This window comes from Sus scrofa, chromosome 1, assembly GCF_054392235.1.
Source record: "Sus scrofa isolate SSC_HxYL_T2T_F1_AM1 chromosome 1, Sscrofa_HxYL_maternal_Yorkshire_Landrace_v2.0, whole genome shotgun sequence".
NCBI classification, from domain to species: domain Eukaryota; kingdom Metazoa; phylum Chordata; class Mammalia; order Artiodactyla; family Suidae; genus Sus; species Sus scrofa.
In genome coordinates this window covers 281,105,323-281,122,101 of record NC_139383.1, presented here as the reverse complement: position 1 = coordinate 281,122,101, position 16,779 = coordinate 281,105,323, and the positions used below count along the sequence as shown (strand labels likewise).

The 16,779-nt window shown below is 55.1% G+C and overlaps 2 protein-coding genes across 30 annotated transcripts in view; one reads left to right on the top strand and one right to left on the bottom strand.

The window, feature by feature from the left end:
• Positions 1 to 16,779, bottom strand: part of RALGPS1 (Ral GEF with PH domain and SH3 binding motif 1) — a 334,371-nt gene that overhangs the window by 89,486 nt on the left and 228,106 nt on the right. The gene's annotated exons all lie outside the window — the stretch shown is intronic.
• The window catches only part of ANGPTL2 (angiopoietin like 2), a 33,203-nt gene continuing 24,660 nt past the window's right edge, over positions 8,237 to 16,779 (top strand). The window contains exon 1 of the mRNA XM_005660427.4: positions 8,237 to 8,634. The gene's annotated coding sequence lies outside the window, so the exon portion shown is untranslated. The remainder of the gene's footprint in view (positions 8,635 to 16,779) is intronic.

The following is a 16,779-nucleotide window of genomic DNA, read 5'->3' as shown; positions in this document are numbered from 1 at the left end:
AGCGCTCTGGGAACCGGCCCTGCTGTGCAGAGGAGAGGGGCTGATACTGGGACCACCACCATCGTCCCCCTGCCCAGGAATGCCAGCCCACATCCCTCTGCTGCCCCACCCACACCTGGCAGGACGGGGCTGGAAGGCCCATCACGTGCTGCCTTCCTTCCTGCACCTGCCTGGCAGAGGGCGAAGCGGAGCGGAGGGGGAGGGCAAGGCTGGGGCGGGGGCACCTGGGCGCCAGATCAGAGGAGGAGGGAGTTACTCAGGACCCCCAGAGCCAGCTTGGGGTGGGGCTGGGCAGCCTGTCGCGCTTTAGACACAGCCTGGCCATGTCAGGGCACCTGTCTTTCTCTTCTTGGCCTCCTCCCACCTCCTTCTAGCCAGACTCCCAAATGACACTCCTTGATGTCCTCACCCGTGAGACCCTGAGAAAGAAACCCTGGCTGTGCCACAGACCTTCAGAAGGCTAGTGTTCCCATGGAGTCATTCGACAGACATCTGGCACGTGTTTCTGTGCTCTAGGCCTCAAGTAAGATGCTCAGGACAGAGCCCGGACCAAGGCGGCCCCAGGCTCAGCCCATGACACCAGCCCATCTCCCCGCCAGTACCAGCACCTCTGCTTGGTGATGCCACCTGGGCCTCATGCCAGGAGGCCCCCTCTAACAGTCTCTTGCCAGAGGCCCTCTTTTATCTGCTCGGCTGCCTCTCTGGGCCCCGGGACAGACAAGCAAGGTCAGCACAGCTTGGCTGATCCTCAGGACGAGAATGTCCACAGGGGCCGCTCGGGACGGGGGTTGGGGTCCGTCCCCACTGACCACAAAGCTGCCTCCAGTCCCTCACCTCCCATTTGGGACAAAGGTCCTGTCTGACACAGACAACATGTTCCAGAAGCAGCTGTCTAAAATTTTTTTAAACGGATAGGGATGATTTTAAACAGCTTTGGAAATTTTCTGTCAAGGTTTTGTTATGAAGCTACAAAGAAAGCCAGCAAACTAAAATTAAATCTCTCTTCTCCCTGCCCCCTGGTCTCCCCTCTTGGGGATGAGCCCTCACGTCAGCTGCTGCGTGAGAGGGCGGCGATGAACATTCTTTAAAATACTGGGATGAAGACAAAATGAAAACCAGTCAACTAAAGTCTCAGTTAAATTGGCTTTGGGCAAACTGACCTGGAGCCCACACTCGGTGTTCAGATGGGGCTTATTTAATAAGTACCTGCTGACTGAAAATGTATTTGACTGTCAGGTGGTGTCCAGGCTTGAGGTGAGGTGCTGCCCTGACTCCGTCCCCCCACAGTCAGCCTGGGAAGCTGGGGATGAAATGGGACGTACACAAGCTGACAACTGGCTCCCCCAAGCTGCTTTGCAACTGAGCGAGCACCCTGTGGATACACCCGTTTGGCAAGAACTACCAGACACAGTGTCCTCGAAGGGCTTTCCGTGTGCCTGGACATCCTCTGTGATGCTGGGCAGTACGGGGTAACTAGTAGCACTGCCTTACAATCTCCCCATAAATGAAATCTCCTAACTTCTCACTAGGAAACATGTGGCCCCTGCCAGGCACGAGGCAGCAAGTCATAGGACCTGACTACAATACCTCCAGGAGAGGAGGGGACCAGCTGTCACTCTCGGCTCGGAGGCAGCTGTTTCGTTAAGTGTGGATGGGTGGAGGCTTTTGGAAGCTCCACAGCCTTCCTGAGGCTCTGACACTCTCCCAGGTCCTGCCAAGATCAGCTGACCAGGAGAAGGAAGGCCCTGCCTTTTTGCACCCGTGGGTCAACCTCACTGCAGCCTTGGCCCCTAAGAACTGCCACCCTTCCTCGAATCGGAGAAGTCATCAACCGTTGAATGGGTCTACCATTAAACGTTCTAGTAAAAAAGAAGTGCTGCCAACTTAGCTCTGATTTGCTCTTAACTTCAAGATGCATCCTGACTTCAGAGATCTTAAAACAAGAAAAAGAGTGTTAAAAAGTTAGAAGCGAAGAAATAGTTTGTTTCCAGGACAACACACAAGAGTTCCCATCTTTAATGTAAATCTTTGTCACAGTCCCATTACTTCCTAGCAGTGTGGCCTGATGCAAGGGACTGCACGTTGCTAATAAGCTCCCTCTTCTTGCTCGTAGAATGAAATAGTAATACTTCTCTCATAGGGTTCTGGGAGGAGGAGGGAAAAAAGATACCTACAAAATGTTAAGCCTGATGCCCAGCGCATCCCAGGTAACTACCTTAAGGTGTTCTAACAAGACTTGCGAGGATCACACGTTTCTTTCATCTGCCAGTGGGTACACTGAGCTGAACCGACCTATGAATTATTGGGGCTGATATTTCCCAACAGACTAGGACCAAGAACACGGAGGGCAGAGAGCTGAAATAAGAATGACCAACCGCTGGCTAGGTTTATGGTAGGGCACCAAATAAAAGTAGGAGTACAGAAGGTTTGGGAGAGAAGATAAATTCAACTGGGACGTGGGGAGATCCAGTTCCTGAAAAGGAGGGGTGTATCGTATTGAAACAACCCTCTGGTTAGTAATAATGATAAAAGTTGGACAACATACAAAAGACAACTGCTTGAAAGCACTTGACAGCAACCCAAATCAATAGAAGCTGGAGGAGATGTGATTCCTGAATGATGGGGCAATCGCCAAGGTACTTCCCTATCCATGGTGATACACAGAATGATAAAACAGAATGCAGCAGTGCTACCGGCTGGGAAGGAGAGAAAGAGGTTGGACCTTGAGGATGCAAATGGAAGGGGAAAATGCTAGAAAGGAGACAGCCGCAGAAGGAAGGAGGAGCTCCCAAATTACTACACAAATTCCCCATGAATCCTTAGTTAAGCCCTAAATTGCATATGGGGAGAGAAAGAGACTCTTAGGAGCCCAAAGGAAAGCAGTAGCTGAGAGGCAGAAAGTTCAGCAGCTGCCTGGAAGATGCAGTTTGGAGTGCAAGTCCTGCCAAGTTAAAGGGACTTAGCAAACATCTCAGGCTCTCAATTTAATCCCAGAAAGGCCATCCATGCCTTACAAGTAAACCCAGGATTAAGGGTTCTACTTGGGATTATGGACAAAACCAAAATAAACCTACCTGAACAAAAACCTAAAAACCAAGCCTCTACAAGATGAAGGGAATATGCCAGTAATTCAGCTGCCCGCCAGACCAAAACACAACACTCTTGAGAGGAAGACAATAAAATACTGAGTCTTTCTGATGTATCATCCAAAGCGTTTAGGGTACAATTTAAAAAAAAATAATAATTATAGGCATGTGAAGAAGCAAGGAAACGTGGCTCCTGAGCAAGAGAAATAATGAAATCAGACCCACCAATGACCTAAATAAATGTTGGAATTAGTAAACTAGGGCTTTAAAATGGCTATTATAAATATGTACAGGGCTTTCTTTTTAGGAAACGACGGAGAGAAGGAATGAGTGGATAGAGAATCTCAGGGGAGAGATGGGATTCATAAAAATAAACCAAGTGGCAACTCTAAGACAAAAAAAAAAAAAAAATACAGCACCTGACATAAAACATAACTTGGATAAAGTTAACAGCAGGTTAGATACTATCAAGGATCAGAAACTTGCAGCCAGCTAAGAGAAATGATCCAAACTGAAGCACAGTGATTTTTTTTAAAAAAGATATACATATATACATACATGCATACATAAGTGGAGTTTCAGTCACCTGTGGGACTACACTAAGTGTGTAAGTGGAGTTCTAGAAGGGGGTGGGGGAGAGAATTGTGCAGAAGAAATACTGAAAGGGACAATGGCCCCCGATGCTCCCCCACACATTCCCAGATTTAGTGAAAAACATCAACCCACAAATCTAAAAATGAATGAATCCCAAACAGAATAAACACAAAGAAAACTACACCTAGTCACATTGTAGTCCAATTGCTAACAATCAAACCTAAAGAAAAATCTTAAAAGAAGGCAGAGGGGAGAACCACACCACATACACAGGAACCATAGCAAGGAAGAGAGCCAACCGTGTGTCAGAAACAGTGAAAGCCAGCTGACAATGGAAAGGCGTTTTAAACGTGCTGAAAAGGAAACATCAGTTTGGGATCTGGGAAGCCTGAAATGCTGATAAGACGGACGTTTTGAGATACAGCAGAGCCCCCCTTCCAAGTACTCCTGTCCACGTAACACACATTACTGGTGTCCTCCCACCCCAACCCTCCCCCGACACACTCAGTTATCTCGGCCAAACATCCCAATATTCCGAGAGAAAAAAAACAAAAAAAACTGTGACTGGGAGTTCCCACTATGGCATAGTCGGTTAAGAACCTGACATGTATCCATAAGGATTGGGGTTTGATCCCTGGCCTCGCTCAGCTTGCACTGCCACAAGCTTCAGCGTGGGGTCACAGATACAGCTTGGATCTGGCATTGCTCTGGCCAGCAGCTGCAGCTCCAATTCAACCCCTAGCCTAGGAACTTCCATATGCCACAACTGTGGCCCACGATTGCAAAAAAAAAAAAAAAAATGTTTTAATAAAATCTTTTTAAAAAGAGAAAGTTAGCCAATTTAGCAGCAGAGCTGGGATTTGAGCCCAGGTTCCTTAGTCTCTGTGCTCTTTACCTTCCCGTCAGCCATCTGTTTATTCGCTCTGCTCTCCTGGGCTGGACCAAAGGCGAGCTCTACGCGGCTCACGCCACACACGCCCCAGGGCTCGGGGAGCTCACAGGTAATTAAAATGACCACAGCCAGCCTTCACTGAGCACTTCCCATGTACTAGCCAGTGTGTGTTACACTTAATGTGACACATCTTATTTAGTTTTCATATCAGCCCCACGAGGTAAATCCTTCATAGCGTCTTCATTTTATACACAAGGAAAGCGAGGCTCAGAGCTCCTGGGTGCTAGAGCCAGAACTTGACTCCCCAGTGCACGCTCCCCAGCAGCGTGCTCGACTGCCCAAGGCCACAACAGGGCAGGGGCTGAGCCAAGACGGACAGCGCCAGGCCACTCTGATGCTCCTCTCCCACTTGATGGGATCCTAGGAACTCTGAATTGTGGAAGCAGATGTGTTTCAGTAACAAGGGGCTTGGGCTGCCTATTCCCAGAAGGAGGGAAAGTCGGGGAAATTTCCCCGGCCCCGTGGTGGGGCGGGGTGGGGGAGCAGTTTCCCATGGCCAACTGCCTCTCTCACCAGGAGGGCGGCTCCCAGCAGCTCTGATGCCTCCGAGGCAGCACTGCCTGTCAATCTAGGCTGCACTGGGCACCAGTGTGGCCTTTTCAAAATAAAAGCAAGGTGGAACCCTGTCCTGCGCAGAACCTTCCAGTGGTTCCTGACCGTCCTTGGGGTGCAGTTCCACCGCCAGCAAGGCCTCTTCCTCCGCCATGCTCGCCATGCTCACCTTCTCACCTCCAAACTGCGCTCCCCCAGCCCCTCAGAAGAACTCTTCACAACTGCTCTGGCCTCAGGGTCTGCTCCTGTTGCTACTGCAGTATAAACAAATTACCACCCAAACTTTCAGCCTAAAATAACTATTTTCTTATCCTCGTGGGTTCTGTGGGTCAGGAATCCAGATATGGAACACTGGGATGGCTTATCCCTGCTCCCCGACGTCCGGGGCCTCCGCGGGAAAGACCCTCTAGCTGGGGATGACTCAGTGAACAGGGGCCTCTTTCCTCCCACGTCTGGAGGTTGATGCCGGCTGCCGGCTGGGACCTCTGGCACGCGTGATCTTTCAGAGGCACCTCCTGGGAAGCTGGACTTCTCAGGGTCCAGCACAGAGGGTGAGAGCCAACAAGGGAGAAGCCGTCCCACCCAGCCTTGGAAGTCAGGTAGTGTCACTCCCACTGTAGTGGTTACAAGCAAGTCACACACACACCCAGATTCCAGGGGAGGGGGGCAGGGACCCTACCTCCCAATGGCAGGAGCGTCCAGGCCTCACTGTGGACAGGGAGATGCCACTAGGGCCATCTTTGAACTTTACACACTCTTCTTTCTCTGTCCAGGCCACCCTCCTGCCAGCCTCAGAACCTACTAACTCTTGTGCATCCTCGGGTTTCAGCTGAAGCACCGATTTGTCAGGCTTAGTCAGGCCTCCTGTTTAGGTATTCCCTGTGCCCAGCACACCTCGTGTACCCCAGTCTGCCTGTCTGTCTGTCTCCCCTCCTGCCAGCATGCTCTGTGAGGACAGGGACTTTGGCCTCCTGGTATGGGCTCAGAGCAGGTTCCCAAAAAACACATCCTGGAGAATAGAGACGGAGAGAGGGGTGGGAGGAGGGAGCCGGGAAAGGGAATATGCCTGCGTCCAGGCTGTCAAGGATGCAGCTCAGGGAGAATTTGGTCCCATCGCACAGGCTTCTGCTGATCTTGCGCCCCCAGCCTGCCACGGCGCCACCACCACAGCACCCCTACGGCCCCTCCAGGCCCTTTGGAAAATCCGCAGAGCAGGTGGTATGTTCACCCCCCACCCCACAGTGTTTCTGCAGCATCCAGCTGTCTGGCTCATGTGGTACCCTGTACGATACAGGGGTCTCTTGGGGCATAGAGTCCCCTTCTAATTGGGATGGAACGGACAGATGGAAAAGGGAGAAGGACTGGGCAGGATGGGAGCAGCTGAAGCAGGAAGGAAAGTTCGCTCCCGGCAGAGTCGGAAGTGGCCATCCTGAGGAGGGGGGCCACGGTGAACCTGTTTTCCAGGGACCATGAACGCGATCCTCGGTGGCTGGAGTGGAGAGAACCCCGTTAAAATTTCTCTCCCAATCTGTACCCAAATATCATCATCACCACCGTCGCCATCATTAAAAACTTTTTTAAAAAGGAAAAATGAGGAGTTCCCCTCGTGGCGCAGTGGAAGCAATCCGACTAGGAACCATGAGGTTGCGGGTTTGATCCCTGGCCTCGCTCAGTGGGTTAAGGATCTGGCATGGCCATGAACTGTGGGTAGATCGCAGGCACGGATCGGGTCTGGCGTTGCTGTGGCTTTGGAGGAGGCTGGCAGCAACAGGGCTGATTAGACCCCTGGCCTGGGAACCTCCATAGGCCGCGGTGTATCCTAAAAACAAAAAAATAAAACAAACATAAAAAATAAAAAGGAAAGATGAGTCACCGGCAATATTCCACACGGCTGTTGTCCAGGCAGAGGGACAGGCCTGCTCCTGGCTCTCCCGTCGAAGGCCTCGCCTCCTCTCACCCTGCAGGCCTGGCCTCCCTCCTCCGCCTGCCTGTGCTGATGAGGGGCTGGGACGGCCCACTATGTGGGCTCCAGCGCTGCCTCCTCTCCTGCTCTGACTCTACATGCATGGGCTCCATCTGGGTGACAGGCTCTGTGCTGAGGGCCTTGAAGGGCTCCCGCTATGTGTTCCTCGAAGAACTGGACCGAGGTCACAGTGGAAGTTCTGGGAACTCGAGCCTGGCCCGCTCAACACGAGTCCTGAGTTCAATCCACTAAGGCAGCCTCGCCCTGTGCCAAGCCCCTTCCTGCGTGACCTCACGGAATCCTTGCCGCAGCCCGTGGGGGTAGATTACTGGCTTAGCTCATTCACTGCTGATGCATGACACGGGTGCCCAGAGAGATGAGGTGACTTGATCGAGGCCTCTCAGGTGGGGAGTGAGGGAGCCCCTCCCCAGGGCTGCCCCGCCCCCCGCCTCTGGCATTTCCACTGTCCCAAGAAGCCACTGGGTCTCAGGAACTTTCACAACTCAGATCCTCCTCACTTCTGCGCAGACCGCCCTGGGCTCCCCCTCCAGGGTTTAGAGGTGAGGGCTGTCCCCTCCAAGAAGGGCAGCTGAGGGGGAGAGGCGGCCTGTGCGGGGCGGCCCAGGCAGCCCACCTGGGGCTAAGTGCGGCGGTGCTGGGTGACATGCTGGGTGACGGAGCCATCAGATCCAGATCTGGGGGGAGGCCCTGGCTCCCCGCTGCCCACACGCCCGCCCTGAGCCCGCCCTGAGCCCGCTCAGCTGCAGCAGACCTGAGTCAGAGGGGAAGTGCTCGGCCTCGGCAGAGCGCACCGCGGGCTGCCCGGGCTTCGGGGAGCGGCTGGGCCAGGGAGCGGAGCTGGCCAGGCTGCTCGTGCCAGGGAAGGAGGGGGCCGCGGAAGCCGCCAAAGCGGGCTGGGGCGGGAGGGGCCGGGCCAGCTGGGGCCGGAGCTAGAGTGACATCACCGGGCGGCCCGCCTCTGTCTGGGGCTGAGGGGAGGCCCGGAGCCTTTCTGGGGCCTGGGGGATCCTCTTGCACTAGTGGGTGGAGAGAAGTGCCTGCAGCCAACCAGGGTCAGGCTGCGCTCACAGTTTCCTCCGGCGGCATGTAAAGGCTCCACAAAGGAGTTGGGAGTTCAAATGAGGCTGCTGCAGTCGGCCTGAGGCTGGACCCCGAGCCCTGAGCAGTGCTGCCTGAGTTCTGGACCTGCAGAGCATGGCACTGAGGCAGCTGCCGGCCCCCGCCGGAGAAGGCAGGCCGTGAGCCGCCGGCAGGACCCCCGGCCAGCCCCCCGCCCCGTCCGGCTGGCTGCAGCCCCGCGGTGGGGGCAGAGCAGAGCAAGCAGAGGCCAGTGAGGCAGGGCTGCTCGGCGGCCGGGCCGGCCTGCGACGCGGGGACCCCTCTGGGAGGCCATGGCCAGGCTGCCCTGCTGACGGCCGAGGTGAAGCATGTGAGGAGCTGCCCGGGAGCCAGGCAGGAGGGAAGAGGTAAGGGGCCGGCCGTGGGGCGCCGAAGGAGCAGGGCGTGAGGCAGCAGCTGGCCCTGGGTCTCTGAGTTCAAGAACCCTGACCCTGCAGCTGGGGAGGGGGACGCGTGCAGCTGGACCCCAGAGCGGGCACCTCTGCTTTCACTTGGAGCCAAATGAGGCATCTGCCGGGACAGGACCTGTGACCACCTGAGCAGAGGGTGGCGTTCTAGGGGCCAGAGGTCACGGGCTGGGGTTTGCAGGGCTTCACCAGAGAGCCCCACTCTTGCTCAGACAAAGAGCCTTTGGGGTGAAGGCAGGCGGCTCCTGGGCTCGGCCGGCAGCTGGGGCGTGTGCGCGAGGGAGAGCTTGCATGGAGGGTGTGCTTGAGGGACCAGCGGACCGAGGGAGTCGCGGACGGACGGCGGAGCTGGGAAGTTGTTTTTCAGCTTTGGGTTCCAGGCACCCTGGCTGGAGACTGTGCCCAGGCAGGAGCAAGAGCAAGCGCTGTCCTGCGTGAGGGGAGCCGGGCGGGTGCCCTTGTTCAGGGGTCGCCTGGAGCTGCTTCTGCTCACACCATCAGCCGGGAGGAGAGGAGCCGAGAGGTCTGGGGGGAGGGCCACCTCCTCCAGAGGCTCCTGCCGCCGGGCCTCCGGGGCACAGGGCTGCTGGTTTCCCAGCAGCCCTGGGATGTCTGGTCCCTCCTCGCACTGGACGGAGCCCCAGGTCTCCAGCAGGCTGGACGTGGCCTGGCCGGGAAGCAGGGGAGGACCGGGCTTCCCGGGCACCCGGCAGGGGGACAGCACGGGCTCCGCATTCCGAGTCCCTTGAAAGTGCTCGTTAGATAACATTTCCAAACAGAAATTCTTCGCTGATCCCTCCCTTCTCCTCCTGTGATATGTGTGTCACGGGTCAGCTATTGCCTCTGCTGTGGGATTATGAGAGCTCCCAGAGGCCAGTTTGGTTACTTAGCAAAGGATCTCCTTTCACCGGGGCTCTGCCGAAAGTTGAGAATGCCACTTCCGAAGCGGGCCAAACGCTCCCCATGTGCATTTTCCCAAATTGAGGCAGAGTAAGGTGGTGCTCCAGAGCTAGGTTCAAATCCTAGCTCTTCTACTTAGGAGCCAAGTAACGCTGGCAGGACAGTTAGCCTCTCCAAGCCTCTGTTTCCTCATCTGGAAAATGGGACAACGGCAGTGCCCATCTCTTAGTCACAGCTAACACCTACATGGCACTTACCCTGAGCCAGGCACTTACCAGACGGTGGAGTCCCCACGACCACCCTAAAACACGGGTACTGTTCGTCTCAACATTCCACAGGTGAGGCAGCTGGGGCACAGATGGTGAGGGCACGTGGTTCCTCAGTGCCAGCGCCAGCACTTGAACCCAGCACTCTGAACCACACTGCAGCACTGCCTTCTAGGAGGTGCACACGGGATCATGACCTGGAAGCCCTTAGCACAGTGCCTGGTGTGTGGCAAAGCCTCAGAAAACATCCGTTACAGAGTATAATGAGCCGCAGCCAAATGAGGATCGGCAGAGGGGGACGAGCAGAGACCCAGCTTCTCTGCCTGTCCTGGACACATCCCGCTGGGGTTGTCAAGAAATCCCGCAAGGCTGAGCCAGTGAATGCTATGGCCACTATCGCCACCCACACTGGGGGTCCTCCCAGGAGCCCAGGGAGGGGGCTTTACGTTTGGGGCAACCCCAGCATGTCCAGGTCCTAGAAGTCCACACAAAGGAAGGGTGTGGATACCCCAACAAGAGGACCCTCGGGTGCACCTGATACCAACCTTACCGTAAGAGCATCCTACCCCAACATCAGTGCTTCTCCCCTGCCTGCGGGTCCCCTCCCCAGAACCAGGAGGCAAGGAAAGTGAGCCACTGCTGTGCTGCAGGAGGTCCACAAAGCAGGAAGACCAGTGCCAGGCCAGTCCTGGGATTGCAGAGGGTGAGGCAGGGACCCCTTCCCTAAACTTCATCCCCATCACCAACTCTGGCCACAAGACGGCCAAGTCCAGTGGATCTTACACCAGCCAACACTGGTGCATCGACACTGGTGTCCAGGACAGTAGCTTCACTCCTGTGGCCCCAGACATTTCAGTGGTTTCTAAACAAGGTCTTGGAAGCATTTGGAGAGGCTTGGAGTGCAGAGGCTCTGAGTGACCACACAGCCCTAACAAAAATGAGATTAATTATTACTCAGGAAAGGCAGATGAAAATGTGTGAAGCACATGGCATAGGAGGGGACTGCACGGTATTGCTGCAAACTCATGGGCAGAGCAACTAAGCCGTTTGTGTATCCACTCCTCCATCCCACAGTGGTTTATTAAGGACCCCTGGGCTACATAAGGCACAGCGCTATCTCAATTCATCCTCACTACCACCTTAGGAGGTAGAGTCTCGTTTGAGCATCCCATTGTACAGATGAGAAAACTAAGGCTCAGAGAAGAGAAGCAAGCTGCCCAATGTCACATGACTGGCGATTCTGTGGGAGGTGAACAGTCGTCAGTATGGCTCCAACATCCATGCCTTTTCTTGCCTCACTCCACTGCCCTGTTCAAGGTGTCACGCTGCCAAGTCTATTTTGGTTGCTGTCCTAGAGATGCTACAACAGCGTCCTATCTGAAACCCATGTGCTTACCTGATCCCCATGCATCACCTGCTGGTCAGAGAAGCCGACCTCTAATAAGACAGTAGGCTTCGCCACCCTTCCTACAGAGGAGTCCCCACCACAGCTGCCTGGCACGTCTGGGGGAGGGGGGGTGGGATTCCAAGCCAGGCTGTCTTAACACAAAACCCATGCGCCGGGGGCTCTGTGCCGCTGTCCCACGGCAGCAGCACGAACTCTGGCACCAGCTCCGTGGGGCAGGGCCTGGGGCCGACCTTCCCCTCTGTGCCTAAGGTACTGGTTGGGAGGAGCTCAGGGAGCCTCGACGGGCAGCTACAGCAAAACAAACAGCAGAACAGGCGGCAGCCCCGCCCAAGGCAAGTACATTCAATTTCTGGCCTCTCTCTGAGTCATAGTCCACTTCACCCGAACCGTCGCAATTGACGGGGGAAGGGCTCTGCTTCAAGGCACCCACAGCCCAGTGGGAGGAGGCAGAAGGTGAATCTCAGAGTCACACAAACACACAGCAATGGGAGACGCGTAAGGAGGAGGCGTGCGGCACCAAGAAGGGCCTAGGAGACGCGTGACGCTCTCCCCATTTCACAGAAAAGGAAACGGAGGGTCGGAGGGTACAGACCCTCTGCCCAGGCCTCTCCACTAGCGGGCCAAAAAGCAAGGATTCAGATGCAGATCTGGGCTTACTCTACCCCAGCCCCTGCCACCCTGGACAAACACACTGCGGGAATCTCAAGAATGAATCAATTCATTGAATAGCATTTCTTTTCTGTGAATTTATATAAAACGCCCCAAATAGAAGGGTCATTCAGCCAGTGGCAGCTAGGAGTTTGTGGTGGTAGCTGGGTCACAGCGGAACCTCATTCTAGGGCAGTTTCTCTGACAAAACCACATGCCTCACAACGACTCTAAGCCATATGACCGACTTAATAACAGCCTTGGGGGCGCGGGGAGTTAAAAAGGTACCATGTCCCGTTACACGTACAATCAATTATAAGACATATTCCGATCGCAGAAATGTTAACACGCGGGGTAGGGGAGCCAGGCCTCTCACAATCAAGCTATTGTGTTAGGTCAATTCTCTGCCGAAACCAGCCTGTCTCGGGGCCGGTGGCCCCAGGGCCCCAGCCTCCCCCTGCAGGTAGTCCTCCAGAAAGGCATGCCCAGGACCAAAGCAGAGAAGCCCAGAATGGACTCTGTGCTTATCTCTGAGAGAGGCCTGAGGACCCGTCCAGCTCCAGGAGCCACCCAAGTCCTGCCCGAGATGGTCCCACTCCCACCTCCATGCAGGGAAGGTGGCACCTCTCAGTTGTTGCCAGACCTCTGATACCCACCCAGGGACAGGCAGAGAAGGGGTCTGAATGGAAGAAGGGAAGGAAGGGCGGGAGGAGGAGGGGAGCCTCCGACCCAGAGAAAAACGAGCTGCCCAACAAACCCGGTGACACACCGCTCGCTTCACCCCAGCTGGACGAGGTGGCCTCCGGCCCCAGAGCCGCCCATCAGGGCAGTGACACTTGCGTTACCAGTGCCCGCTCTGTCTACCTACCACCGTGGCCCCTTGAGGGCAGGGACCTACCTGCTCCCGTTCCACCTCCGGCCCCAGGCACAGAGACTGGCACAAGGGAAAGGCCTAGGAAATGTGTTTGATGAATGAAATCCTTGAATTCCTACTTGGTAACCCAGGTGCCATCCTGGCTCTTGGGTATCCAAAGGGGAACCGCCCTGACCCTACTTTTAAGAAGCTCGCGGTCTGGGGGAAGAGAACCAGTTGAGTCCAGGCTGTGTGGCGGCTCCCAGGAGCTGGGGGAGGAAGGGGGCTTCAGTGCAAGAGACCCGCTTCACCGAGAAGGTGGACCGGGCAGGGAAGGCAGGCAGGACCCGGGGAAGGCGCTGAGGCAGAAGGGGCGGTGCGCGCCGAGGCAGGAAGACACAACCGCATGGGCTCGGTTTTTAAGCAGGACACTGACACCAGATGTGAGTCTTAGAAAGACAGGCCTGGCGCAGCATGCAACGTGGATGCCGGGGAGCAGGGAGGCCGGGAACGACGGTGCGGCTTAGAAAGCTGGCTCTGGAGTCGACAAACCTGGTTCTAAGCCCCATGCCCTCCACTTGGTGGTTTTGGGGCCTGGGCAGGGCGCCACCTGTTTCCTCGTCTGTGACATGGGGAATCATCGTCGCCCCTGCCTCACTGAGCTGCCGGGATCAGTGCTCAAGGATGAGCCCTGCCAATAGGCTGAGGCGGCCGTGGTGCCAACCCCTCGGCCTGGCCCAGGAGTAGCAGCTCCAGGCAAGGCCTGGATTTCCCAAGGTCCACCCAGGTCCTGGCTCTCCCTCTCGTCTGAGGCTCCCCCAGTTCCAGGCTCTAGAGCCCACCAGGCTCTGCCGGAAATGAAGCAGCCAACTCAGGAGCCGGGCTCTGAAATGGCTTCTGCAGACTCTCCCGCCTCTGCTCTGTTGGCTGAGGCTCCTGGCACAGGGGGCTCAGTGTGCAGGCTTTGGGGGAATCTCAAAATGGTTCCCAAATAATGCACCGTGAGAAAGGAACAGCAGCATCCTTGTCCCCCCTGGCAAAGGCACCCAGCTCCCCACTGCCTAACCACATCCCCTCTCACCCAATGATTTCACAGTATGACCACAACCAGCCTCCTCCACGAACTTGCCCCTGCCCTGGAGCCAGCCACGCACCAGTGGCAGGAGGACCAGAGCCGGGCATCGGGTACATTCAACCATCTGCTGCCACTCCTTGGGGCAAGTCCGTCTAATCCTACACTACCCGCTTCTCTCTGCCTGTGTTCCCATCACCCACGACAGGGCTAGATCCAGGCTAAAGCACTGGCTGGCTGGCTGGGAAGGTAAAATGGATGGACGGCTGGCTGGCTGGACGCATAGCTCATTGGAAGGTCATCTTACGAGAGCTAAACTGGCAGAGACTGGGAATCGGCTCCAGACCCCCGGGTGCCCACAGTGCCTTCTGGCGGGGAGTGATTCACAGGATCCTGGGCTGGGAGGGGACGGCAGCTGGCGATGTGGCTATGCCCTCCCTGGCCTCCAGGCTGGTGGTGAATCACCAGGACAAGCGATGCACAGTTCTTCCTCCCGGTTCTCTACGGCGAGGATGCCACTGCCCATCCTAGCTGCCCATGTTGGGGTCTCACCACTTGGATGATTAAAAAACTGTTTCTAACATTCAACAAGACTCACCCTTATGCTGGCCTGAAAGCCATTTCTACTTTTTCAGTCGAGAGTGACTGAGAAGTAGTCTGCATCCTGGCCATTAAGCAAACACAGGCACCTTTTATTCATGCTGCTTGGAGAGACAATCTTGATGGAAATGCGGGCATGAACCGTGCCATCCACCGCTGAATCCCAGTCCCCACGTTCGCTCCAAGGGACTTTAGGCAAGTGACCTGAACTTCCTGGGCCTGGGTTCCCTCTACTGCAAATGCAGATAACAATGTCTCTCTCCTAGATAAAGGGATCACACAGTTTGTTTGTAATCGGGACACTTTTGAGGATAAAAAGGGTGCTATTAAGAGTACGACAACAAGCCTCGACCGGGGCCAACCAGCACACCCGGTCCCCTGTTCACATGAGAGAGAGTATAGATGGGCACACAGTAAGCTCACGACAAGCAGATGACAGCTATTATTATTGATCTTACTGGTCATGCAGTCAGCTGGGCCCTCTAGGGCCTTTTCTTCTGGAATCTCCCTTTATTGGGATCCCTCCCTCACCCCTGGACTTCCCATTGGTTGGTACCATCTGACTGGCACAGTATACATCCTAACCAGTTTTAGTAGGAAAAGCTTTGTAACTTTGCAACTTTGTGGCTTTTTCTTTCCTGTCCTGATGTTGGCTGAACACCAGGACTGGTGCCTGGGTCCCTCATACTCACCCAAGCACAGCCCAGGTTCCCAGCTTCCTGTCAGGGCCAGAGGGGCACGCTGGGGGCCAGGTGGTCGTTCCAGATTCCCTTACTGCCTTGGCAGAGACCCCCTCTCAGGCCCCCTGCACTGCCTCTGGGCTGGACTCATACCTGGCTTTCATGTGTGATCACAGGATGATGGGCCAGGGCTGGCTGGGGAGGGAGGATGGGTTCTGTGAGCCCCCCCAAGACTACAAGGTGGACTGATGGTGAAACACCATCATGAGAGCTGGATTTAATTTGGGGTCAGCAGTCCTGGGGGCCCCAGGAACTCTCCCATTCTCCCCCTTCCTTGGGGGGGCGGGTGTCAGAGAACAATCTCTTTCGACTTTTCTGCCACTTCAGACCTTTCATTTCTACACATTCAGCACAGTATATATTTGGGGGTTGTGTTACCGACTCTGTTACTTAGTTAAGTTGGTGATGTTAGGCAAAATGACTCATGGACTATGACTCTCAATAGTTTTCCACCTGCAGTGGGGATAATTGTCAGCTCTTCTGTTAGCCTCAAAAGCACCTTTGTGGGAATTAAAAAATTGCTGTTATTTAAATACTCAAAACTACTAAGACTTCGAATGTGAGCTGTGCTCTCTAGAGTTGCATAGTGCACAACCTGGGCCACCAGGCATGGCAATCCTGAAATAGCAGTGTTCCCTCCCAGGGTTGGTGGAAGGAGGAAGTGAGATAATGTATATAAAGTGCTTGGGTCATAGTGCTAATTAGCTGTAGTTATTATTTTCAGGATTTGAAATGGTCTTATTCCTAAACTTTGGGGTGAGAACTCACAAGACGACCCCAGGAAAGCAGCTTCTGCTACAGGGCAGGATGCACAGCTCCATCTCAGGAAAACAATTCTTCCCACCAAGTGGCCCCTTACTTGGGGTTGCAGTGCTGGGGTGCTGAGCAGGGCCCTGGACACACAGGGTGCAGCCCCACCACAGCAGGCCAAACAGGGACACTCAGAGCTGCCCACCGGAGGCTGGGTGGGACCCAAGCCCCAGGGAGGTAGCCTCCTAGTGTGCAAAGGCTGTCACGTGGCTTGGTCACACCAGCCCCACTTGTGCGGAGGGAAACCCGTGCATAATGGAAACTCCTCACAACACAATGTGGAAAAGCAATTTCAAGAATCATTTTTATTTTCATTTCAAAGCCAAGGAAAACAGTTGGATTTGCTTTTCTTTGTTGGTCATAGGAAGAAACTGAGGAGCATCTCTTTGATTGGTGTTGAGTTCTTCTCCAGGCCTAGGATGGCTGGAATGCTGGGGGTTATTTCTCTTGGGATGCAATTAGTTGAATAAATATCAAGAGAGCAAAAGTAAACAAACTCATTCCTGCCCATTAAGAACTGCCAAACTTGCAAAAACCTGAGGAAGGGGGTTGGAATCTTTAAGGAAAATAAATTACTCCAAGACGGAGGGCTGCACAGAGATCACAGGCCTGGGTGTCAGGTCGACCCCAGCTCTAGACTGAGTCATGTCACTTAGACTGTCTGGGTTGCAGTGTCCCCACTTATAAAGGGAAGGGAATACCAACCTCACTGGGACCCACAGCACAGGCCCCTGTTCCTTCCCAGCCTCCCTGGGACCCGGTCGGATCCACGTCACTCCAGCCAAGCT